The sequence below is a fragment of the Semicossyphus pulcher genome, unplaced genomic scaffold (genome assembly GCF_022749685.1).
Source record: "Semicossyphus pulcher isolate SPU_LCO1_2020_fin unplaced genomic scaffold, fSemPul1.0.p SCAF_17, whole genome shotgun sequence".
Lineage (NCBI taxonomy): Eukaryota > Metazoa > Chordata > Actinopteri > Labriformes > Labridae > Semicossyphus > Semicossyphus pulcher.
This window is the reverse complement of record NW_027211681.1, coordinates 14,985,353-14,995,569: the sequence shown is the minus strand read 5'-3', so window position 1 is coordinate 14,995,569 and position 10,217 is coordinate 14,985,353. Positions and strand designations below refer to the sequence as shown.

The window sequence follows — 10,217 nt, the reverse complement described above, 5'->3', positions numbered from 1 at the left end:
AGTGTATAAGCGGAGATAATGGCCATCAACAGGCTGAAGGAAGTGTAACATGGTGATAATAAACCTCCTCTCTCCAATTCTTGTGAAATAATCCCTCCATTCAGTCAGTACCAAGCAGCAGCCTCCTCCTGCCCTCCTATGGAAGGGAAGGAGGACCAGAGCCAGTCTTGTACCTCGTCTGCAACCCTTCAATTGCCCTTTGTTGATGCTGCCATCCTTCCCCCCCGGCCAACCCCCGGCAGCCCATTCAGGAGTGTCACATGGCACTCCCACTCTCAACCCATCTCACAATGCAGCCCTGTCATTGGCACCTCATTGACATGCTCTCATAGTGATGTGCATTGGGGAATGGTTGTGTTCCTCCACTACTTTCAAAGGAAATGAAGTGCCGGCTGGGTGGCCAAAGTGTGGCTTCCTGGATACCGTATTCATATTTCTTAAGAGGAAGTGCTAAAGTGTGTGTGAGTGTGTGTGTGTTGGGAGTTGGCAGCGAGGTTCAGTAAATGTGTTACACCAAGTGTGTGTTACTATGGAAAGGACATATTTAAATGTTGGTGCTAGGCTTCTGTGTGAAAACCCTGGCCTGTTGCAAGAGAGGTAACATAATATTGGCGTAAAAGACAAGTTGAATTATAGCAGTTATGATGTATGTAAATTACATTGGTTCCAGACTTTTTTTTCCAGACACCCACATCTAATTAAGTCAAATGTTGGGACTCATCGGCTCTGGTCCGGCGACGTTAGCTTCTGGGAGGGATGGCCAACTTTTCGTAGGTTTAGGTGTAGTGGTTAGCGATAAAATAAAACGTCTTTTTCTGTGAATTGCATTTTTTACAGGGCGACTGTGGCTCAGTGGAACAGTCGGTCATCTCCCAATTGGAAGGTTGGCGGTTTGATTCCCAGCTCCTTGGTCCAAGTGTCCTTGGACAAGACACTGAACCCTAAATTACTCCCAAAGGCACTTGCATAGCCTCTGCCAACTGTGTATGAATTTGTGTGTGAAAGGGTGAATGTGACATGCAATGTAAAAGTGCTTTGAGTGGCCGGAAGACAAGAAAAGTGCTTTATAAGTGCAGTCCATTTACCTTTGACTGTCTAACTAGCAACTCAGCAAGGATGGAGTTGGAGTGAGGCCGTCTAAAAGCTAACTGTTATCTTCGCTCGCATGTGGGTGGCATCAGTTCTAGGGTTGCATTACGGATGTTATGTGTGCAACCTCCTTTGCTCTCCACACAGACAAACCAAAACTAAAGGCCGTTGAAACGATACTACTCGGACTACAAACAGAACCAGAACAAATGTCACTTGCCTACAGATTCTTTATTCATCAGCAGAACCTGTTAATGTAATAAATTCAGTGTGATTATCAGGCTACATTAAGCCATAATGCTAATGGGACATTTGAGATCTGACAAAAAGACTTCCCATTAACTGACACTCCAGATAACAAGAGTTCATCTATTATATCACTTCGGACCAATTGTTGCTCTCTCATGTTCAAAGTTCTGAGAAAGTGTGTTGATTTTTTGTTAAACCTACTTCTAGAGAGTGATGTGTCAGCCTGGATGGGGGCAGCTCTTTGAGGGGAAGTTGATGCACCCCATCTGTTGAAGAAACCTTGGGCTAATTTGAGTCAGATAAAACGACATTGTGGACATGTTAGTCTACATGCAGCAGGCAAATTAGATCACACAGTCTCTCAAAGCTGACGTAAATGTCTATATTCAGGTGTTAAAAGATAGGACTAAACCAAGTATTTTAGCATTTAGAGCTAATTTAATCGGCTCAATAGTCTAAAACAGATCTTGATTGTCTGTCTGTGAATATGTCTGTTTCCTGTCTGTCTCCACCTCTGACTAAAATCAAATTACCTTCATGCATTACTTCATTTGTTTCGAAATAAAATTCAATGAACAAGGTTTGACTTAAATTTTGTCACAGTAGACAGTTTTTTCTTTTTTAATGAACACTTTCATATAATAAATGTTGTGATTATAATGATAATTAATGAAGTTTCAAGAGTTGTCGTATGTCCCTTATCCTGTAGAATGGCCTAATTTGAAATATTTCTGAAACTAAGTTTACATTATTCTGCATATGGGCATATATTAATTATCTTTGTAGTGTAGACATATTTTGATCCATCTCCAGAAAGACACGTGGCACATGACATGTTTAAGAACAAACTGACACTGCCTGAATTGTACAGTAACTAAATCCCAGGATAAAAATAGCCCTGACTTCTAAACTCATATACTTTGAGTTATTACCGCCATGTCTGACTCTCTTTACCAGACTTTTCCTCCCCTCACTGAAAGAGGCAGGAGTCATCACCATCTTCATTGAGAAAGACCAACAGCAAACAGTTCACTACAGCAGGCAGACGTGAGTAAACACTGTTTGCTGCTGTTGCAACAACTACACTGAAAAAATAAAGGTTCCAGTTTAGAACCAGTGGTGTTTCCTCATGGTGAGGAAATTTACACTTATCCTTTTTGTGTTTAATGATAGAAATGAATGAAGTTCTTTTCAGTACAGAATACCTAAGCCCTCTATTCATTAACATAACAACCCTCTTTAGTAGCTATCACTTTCACTTTTAAATTAAAGCAGGCTACACCCTATGCCATTGCCTAAAAGTACAGCCACTACTCAATGTTGCAGTGTATAACTGTAATTTTAATATCCAATGCTGCAGTGTTTACTTGTTATTTTTTAATAGCCTTTATTTTTATTTTATTTTGTCTTTAATTTTATTATTTTCTTGGGGGGGGGTTGGGGTGACAGATGTGTGATGTCATATGTCTTGTAAGCTACTGGATGGCTAAATTTCCCTTGGGATCAAGAAAGTATCTATCTATCTAAAAATGTAATTGGATATACAGAAATAAAGGACAAATCAACAAAAACTGTAGTGCATTCTAGGAATAATATAGGCTAATTTAGATAAGTTCGCCTATATTATTCCCAGAATGTGCAATACAATCTTTTGTTACATTGGTTATTGTCCTACGTTCATATCATATATTTTATTTTAAATGAATTCCCTTATTATAATTTAATTTATGCAAATTTAAATTGACTAATTTAATGGAGATAAAAGACTCTCTGGAAGTGTATCTTTTAGCATCACCACATTTAAAGCACCAGTATGCCCCTGATTGGTTCTTAGTTGAACACTAATTTTACAGGATTGCAATCAGCTACGTGACCATGTGCAGCATCCCCTCCCTCCCTCCCTCTCATGCCAGCATCACTCCCCTCGTACACGCTGTCCTCAAAACCTCCCGCAGCATTACTCGCATCGGTCTGCGTGTGTGCTGAGCGGACAGGGAGAAGAAGGAGGTGGGACATAGCTATTGGTGGTAGTGGGCTAGCAAACATTTACGTGCGGACCGTGCAGACTGCCAACCACGATTCCTTTTGCCAACGACGTTTTTGGGGAAATCACGAAGAGAAAGCCCCACACGGGATCCCCACCTCCCTGCCAACAACATACATTTACCCACTACAGTTTTTTTGCCTCCGTTTCCCACTAAGACCCAGCGAGGTCCCCGTTAACCACAACCAAGACGGTCGTCAACATCACAGGCGGGGTGCTGTGTGATGAGGTCGCCCTGCAGCGGCAGCAGCGGTTTGGTCAACTTACGTTAAAATAAAGACGGCTTTTGTTGCCAGGACAGTCTTCGCTTCCAGTTTGAGTCGATTTGTCGCCTTTTTAAGCCATCAAGCATCCCAAGTTTGTGAAGAAATACACAACCGAAGAACATACTACTGGGGAATCGCTGGTGAGTGAACGGTACTGTTTTTAACCCTTTCGCGCGACCTGCTAACGGTTATAATGAACGTGCTTGGCAACAAGGACTGATGCCGTCGTCATTCAAGTAAAATATCAGCCCAACGTATTGTGAATTCAGTAGTTTAGCCTGTCAGCTGTTGTAAAATGTTTGCAGACTTATTGGAATAACATGCCAATGTGTATGAATTGACCTCACACTACTTGATATATTATGTGTGTGGGTAATTTGCTGTCAGATAACGTTAAGTAACATTAAGGCTAAGGTTAGCCGTTAACACTGCTAGCTCGCGAGCCCACGCCCAGCTATCACCCGTACGTGCTGAACGTGAAGATACAAACACACTAAGAATTGGTTAAAGTTAGCGACAACGGAACGATTCCAGCTTACCCTTTATGTAGATAACATTATGTGAAATCATTAGAGATAGCTGACACAGCAGCCAATGACTGTTCAGAAGTCACCTGGCTCAATGGTGCCATATCACCGGTATAAGCGCTCATTTTAATCATGTCAGTGCTTTTCAGTGAGGTGCACTGACAGAGAAGCCACCGTGATTTAAACCTAAACTCCCTTCACTATTATCCACACAGCGGTCACTATTGTGAAAACGCGTGGTGGGGAAACAGTAGGGCTTTTCTCTGTGTTTCCGTCAACAGTGGCAGCATTGTGTGGGCTGTAACACGCCTGAGCTAAAACACGCTAATCCCCAGAGAGGGGTTTGGCTTGCAGCAGCTCGAGTATGAGGCTGAATAGGTTGTATGTCAAAGAAAAATAGTGCTTGTGGTCGCCAATTTAACAAAATGCTACATGATAAGAAAGTAGTGTTGTTTCTGAACCATGCAGAAAGATTTTCCAGTTATTCGGTTTAGCAATCATTATTATGAAAGGCAAGGTCATATAACGTCCTCCCCAGAATCCGTCATGATTGACCATCTAAAGACAGGATCTGTAAATCACAGTATGAAACAACCTTGCTTTTAGCCTTCTTCTTTCATACAGTGGTCTAAAGATAGAGTATATCATATGTTGTTCAGATTGTAAAGCCCACTGAGGCAAACAGAGGTTTGTTGAAAAGCTTGAGTCTTGCATTTGCACAGTATGCGGTGAATAGTGGCCTGCACCAAAGGTTAAAGTTTGTTAAACTTGTGACCCCTGCGAGTGCTAACATTGACGCCCCTGTGCACATGACTGAACATCATGTCTGGAATGGTTTTTTCAAAAATTGATAAGCAGTCCTTCTGGTTAAAGTAATATTGATACTCAGTTGTAGATCTGAAGGTGCTGCTAGTATATTTGAAACCTTACTGTGGAAACTGCTGTCAAATAATAATATGCAATGTACAATGTCACAAAAAAATTTTCTCCCACCTCTGACTGTGCACTACTGTGTCAGTGGTTATTTGACCACACCAGAAGTTCAAATTTGATAAACTTTCTGTGCACTGATCACTGAAAATGATACCATAACACACGACACTGTAGTCATGACTGTACCTCCTGTCCAACTTGGAGGAATACGTGATCTTGATTTCTTGAGCTCTGATTATAGACAGAATTGGTATAGACAAGAGATGCTTGTCAATATGAGTATTAGCACTCCCACGATCTGAGCCTGAGCTGAGGTGGTTAAACATTGCACAAGTGGAGCACAAATAAGGGATTTACCCCTGAAATTCTGGACCAATAATGATTTTTAAGATAACACCTTGGTCGATAGCTGATGCAGCGATTTGATGTGTAACTATTCTAGCTTGAAGTGCCTCCTCTTGAATGTCATTTGAACATTTCTTACATACTTCATGTCCTTGAACACTCTCAGAAACATTGTTAATTTCTCTATGGCCAGCATTTTCTATCACTTTTATTTAAAAACAAACCACAAGTGTGCTCTGCAGCTGTTGCACTCGTGCATCACGCCAGGGTTGTATGTTCTTTTCCAAATCAGCAGCTAGGTATGCTAGCTAGCTACTGTTGTCCAAACAGAGATTGCCAACACAACATTTAGCCATTGTAGAATAGATGCAACACTGCTTTTGGTGAATGTCATCTTATTTGTTGATAACTTGATGGCAGTCAACAAGGTCATGGTCAGCTACAGCTTTGAGTGATAAATCTCTGCATCCCTATCTCTATTGTATCCTTTAGTAGATGTCTGCTCTTTTGAAGGTCGTCTTGGCAGCTTTGAAGCGTTCACGTTGAAAGACTATCGTCCTTATAAATAGGGAGAGAAAATGCAGAAATTACTAAACAGAATAAAAACACAATGAAAAGCTCATAATGAATCACCCCAGTCAAAAATATGTCAACGTAAGTAGCAAATAATTGGCATCAGGTCATTTTTAGGTTATAATTTTAAGTAGGTTTTTTCAGTTGTAAGACACTTCATCATCTACTTTTTGATTACTTTGTGCTGCCAAAGAAGCATCATGGATCTTTTAACAGCTGTTGATTTGCAGATTGGACCATATTCTAGCGATAGGCCTTCCTTCATTAACCTATGTTGATTAAGTTATTATTCCAATGGATCAATGTAGGTTTAACATTGGGCTTCTGTAATGGATAGGTTTTGGTTTTTAGGTTTGAAAAAGGTTTAAGACAGTGTGGAAAAATGGGGGTCAGCTGTGTGTATTGACACCAAATATTACCATGTATACTTATATAATGAAAGGAATTACTGGTAAGAAGTTAACACCTTGTGAACACTCTTATACAAAGGTTCAAGTCAATGGGAATGTGATTTCATGCTGTATGTACTAATACCAGTTGTGTAATTTTCCAGTTAAGAGGAAATGAGCTTTAGTGGGCATTCATGAGGTGTAGGGAACTTACTTGAGGAAAGCAGTCAGAGTTTAAATACCGCATTACATAAAATATTTAAGACAGACTAGTGTCTCATTTACTTAACTGAACATTGCTGAGCACGTATAGGATAAATGTGTGTCTAATTTGTTTTTCTTAAAGACCTGTAATTATGCAAATCATTCACCAACAAAGCAGAAATCTCCACACACAGGAAAAGGCTGTGAATGTAAATTTAATTCCTATTGAGGTTTCATCATCAAAGCTTGCAATTTCTGTATCCTGAATTTTTTTTAAATTCGCAAGACATTGCAATGTCAGTTTTTCCAATATTGTACAGCCCTATCGGAATGTTTCAAAGTTTGTGAACTCGCCACCTTTTATATGCTCCGTTTTGGCTGCGGTGACTATTTGTTTATTTGCTTCAGGTCAGTAGCTGATAACCCCAAGAGCTGATGTGACTTATATTTAGCTCATGTTGTTTTCATCTTTCATCTTGACTTACTCACCCTCACATGACTACAGCTTTTATTTATAGTGACTGTGACCCTGCAATTTGTAGACCAAGGGTCCGGTTCCTCTAACGCGGGTAACGGTGAAAATAAGTCTCATAGTAATGGGCTTACTACCATTTCAATATGATCTTATACAGTTTTTAATTTCCATTAGAATAACTCACAAATCTTTATTTAGAGGAGTGTGAGTGTGACTACTAGCTACTTGAACGTGAAAAAATAACTTGTAGTGGCACTGGATGTAGTGGGGACAAGAGTGCTAGGGGACAGCTGTGTGTGTCAGTTCCTCTTGTTTGTGTCAGATTGTGTTACTGTGAGTGTCCACTGAGGAATGATGGGCTTCAAGGGGAGGGAGAGAGAGCAAATATAGGTCATAACAAACATTACATTTTTGTCCCATTTTATAGATAATTACTTATAGTCTAATTTTATTGCCACTATATGTTTTTCATCTTTTAGTGAGCTGCGTTTGAGCTTTTTTCAATTGATGTTACAGTTTCATCACTGGTGTTAAAATACTCTATTTGTCATGCTAATCTATGTGTTGTATTAGCCCCACAAAACAGGAGAAGCTTAATTTCCCAAGTTTAATGCAGTAACTCTAAATCAAATACATTTTTGGCAGTTGGTAGTTTTCAAATCTTAAGGCTTGGGAAACTTGTGATTGGCAACTTTTGTTAATCTTAATGTCTAATATCTATTTTAGATGATAAAAAAAATCATCAAAAACAGTCACTTATTTAATTTCATTATAAGATCTGATTATAAACACTTCTGGGGACTCTCAGAGATGAACTGCCCACAGGGGACCGACCCTTAAAAACGACATACCCGACCATCGGTTGGAATAGAGTTCCCCGTGTTCAGAGCTTAGTTTTAGTGGGTTTCTTGATAATTACAGAGTTGAAAAGGGGGAGTGCTAATTGAAACTCCACTGTCGGTCCATCCGTCCGCTTTTTGGTCAATCAATGTATTCTTATGTCTGGACCATTCACTACATTTTTCATGGGTGACTCTTTTTTTTAACATGCTGCTTTGATGCTTGTGGTTAAGTCAGATTGTATTGATTTCCAGTCTTGATATGATAAACCCAACACTTGACACTTATTACATTAGCCCAGTGCCTGAGGTCAACAACACATGGACCATCTAGTATGTGCCAAGGTTTGATGCATTCTTGTGAATAAATGTATGCAAGTGCTGGACGGCACATGCAGACGAATTACATGCATATCCAGTTATTGGAATTCTATCAGCAGCCTGCATTCATTTGCCTGTGTCCGCTCCACTGCGGTCCTGTGCCTCCCACTTCTCCATAACTGGAGTTATAGCTACAGCGACCTACTTACTGCAGAACTTGGCCCAACTCTGGAAAAACAAGCTTTTCGTGATGCATTTTTAAGGGCTAGAAGTGGAAACTGTTGGCTACTTTCATAAGTAATGGGGTGCGTGATAATAAATTTCATCTTCATTCCTCTCAGGAGGTAGAATAATACAACTCTGCTTCATCTTTCAGTTTAAACAGAGAAAAGAGCCTTTTAAAGCTGTCTTCACTCGTCTCTGACAGCTGAATCCCATGCCTGTACTTTGTATGATCTGTGACTGATGTGTATTTCTTTCTCTCTCTTTAAAAGAATGATTGAACTCGCTTCTCTAAAAGATTTTAACTAGAAGTCTTTATGCTTTCATGGACTGTGAGATATGTGAAAGGCCAGTGAAACCTGCTCATATGAATGTGAGCATTTCATTTACCACAGGCAGCACATTTTAAAGAGTCCCTCGCTCTGCCTCTGAGGCCCTGGTGTTTGTTGCTGCCCTTTGGCATATTAAGTTTCAGATGTGCAAATCTCATGGCCGGCCATGGCTGCTAGTGGAAATTTCCACTTCAGATTTGGACAGCATCTTGTGAAAGGGATGTTGTGGGCTGATCACAAGAAACTCCTGAACCAAGCTGAGGTTATGGGGCTGTTTTTGAAAGGGATTTTTATATTTGATTAAAAAAAGAAATGCTTAAAAGATTTTGGAGGATATTAAAGAACACTGGTGCATTAAACGAACAAGACAAAGAGCAGTTTAACTCATCAGCTGCATGACACTTTTTCACATGACAGATATATGAAAAATCTTGAGTCCAGAGGTCATCATCCCTATTTGTCTATGTGATGTGTCTACTAAAGGTTAAGCCACTATTGATTATGAGTAAGGTATAGAGGAGGACTGGAGGGAGGGAGGAAGCTTTACAGTCATCGGTGTACGAAGAATTAGTTATGTAATGAAGGAGAAAGGGAGGGTTAGTTGTTCAGATGTTTTGACGGTTCTTGGGTTGTCTGAAAACATGTTTCTATTGTAAACCACCATCATATGATTTCATGAGTTTATCTTTTTTTGTCAGGCTAAAGTGTAAGTGGCTAACCACAAGTGGCAAAATAGTTCTCAAATTTTGGTGACACTTAAAGGGTCAGAAGTCTTGTTGTCCAATATGTCCTGTGAACTAAACCGACATGTATTTTTCCTTTTAAAAAACGTCTGCACTCTTGGTTGACATGACCCAGGTCAAAGTGAAACCACTTCGTTACCCAAATAAGTGCTGAATCATTGGCCTAGAACAGACGGTCCTTCAGGGAAGTGATGTAGTCTGGGTTAATAAATACTCAGAAGAATTGGCTGGTTGTAGTGAAACTATTACAAGCCCAGAGAGGGAAAAGTGTAATACTGGGGAGTTGTTTTGCGTCAGTGAGGCAGGTAAGGAGTGATGTTATCCTCAGATGAAGCTAAGAGGCCCCACACGTGCACCACAGCAGCTTATAGTTCTGTTTACTGTTAATGAAACGCGTACTGTTGGTAGAATATCTTCATAGCTTGTATGTTAGACTTCTGAATAGTTTTTTGGATAACTATATGTGATGCTTGAAAGGCTGCCCCCGGTGTGCATTCATGTATTTATGTATGTGTTGAATCTTAAGTAATTATTAGGATATGTGTTGCAAGGAAAATCTCTGTTTTTAGCAAGCGCACTGCCCCCTTTATATAATAGCAAAAGGTTTGTGGCCAGAATAAATGCTTCATTTTTACCTTGTTTTTCTACCAAACTGTAAACTTCTTT

General features: G+C 40.0%; 1 protein-coding gene across 1 annotated transcript in view; it reads left to right on the top strand.

Annotated features, from left to right (window-relative positions):
- Nucleotides 1–3,304: 3,304 nt before the first annotated feature.
- The window catches only part of rnf24 (ring finger protein 24), a 28,530-nt gene continuing 21,617 nt past the window's right edge, over nucleotides 3,305–10,217 (top strand). The window contains exon 1 of the mRNA XM_069665930.1: nucleotides 3,305–3,788. The gene's annotated coding sequence lies outside the window, so the exon portion shown is untranslated. The remainder of the gene's footprint in view (nucleotides 3,789–10,217) is intronic.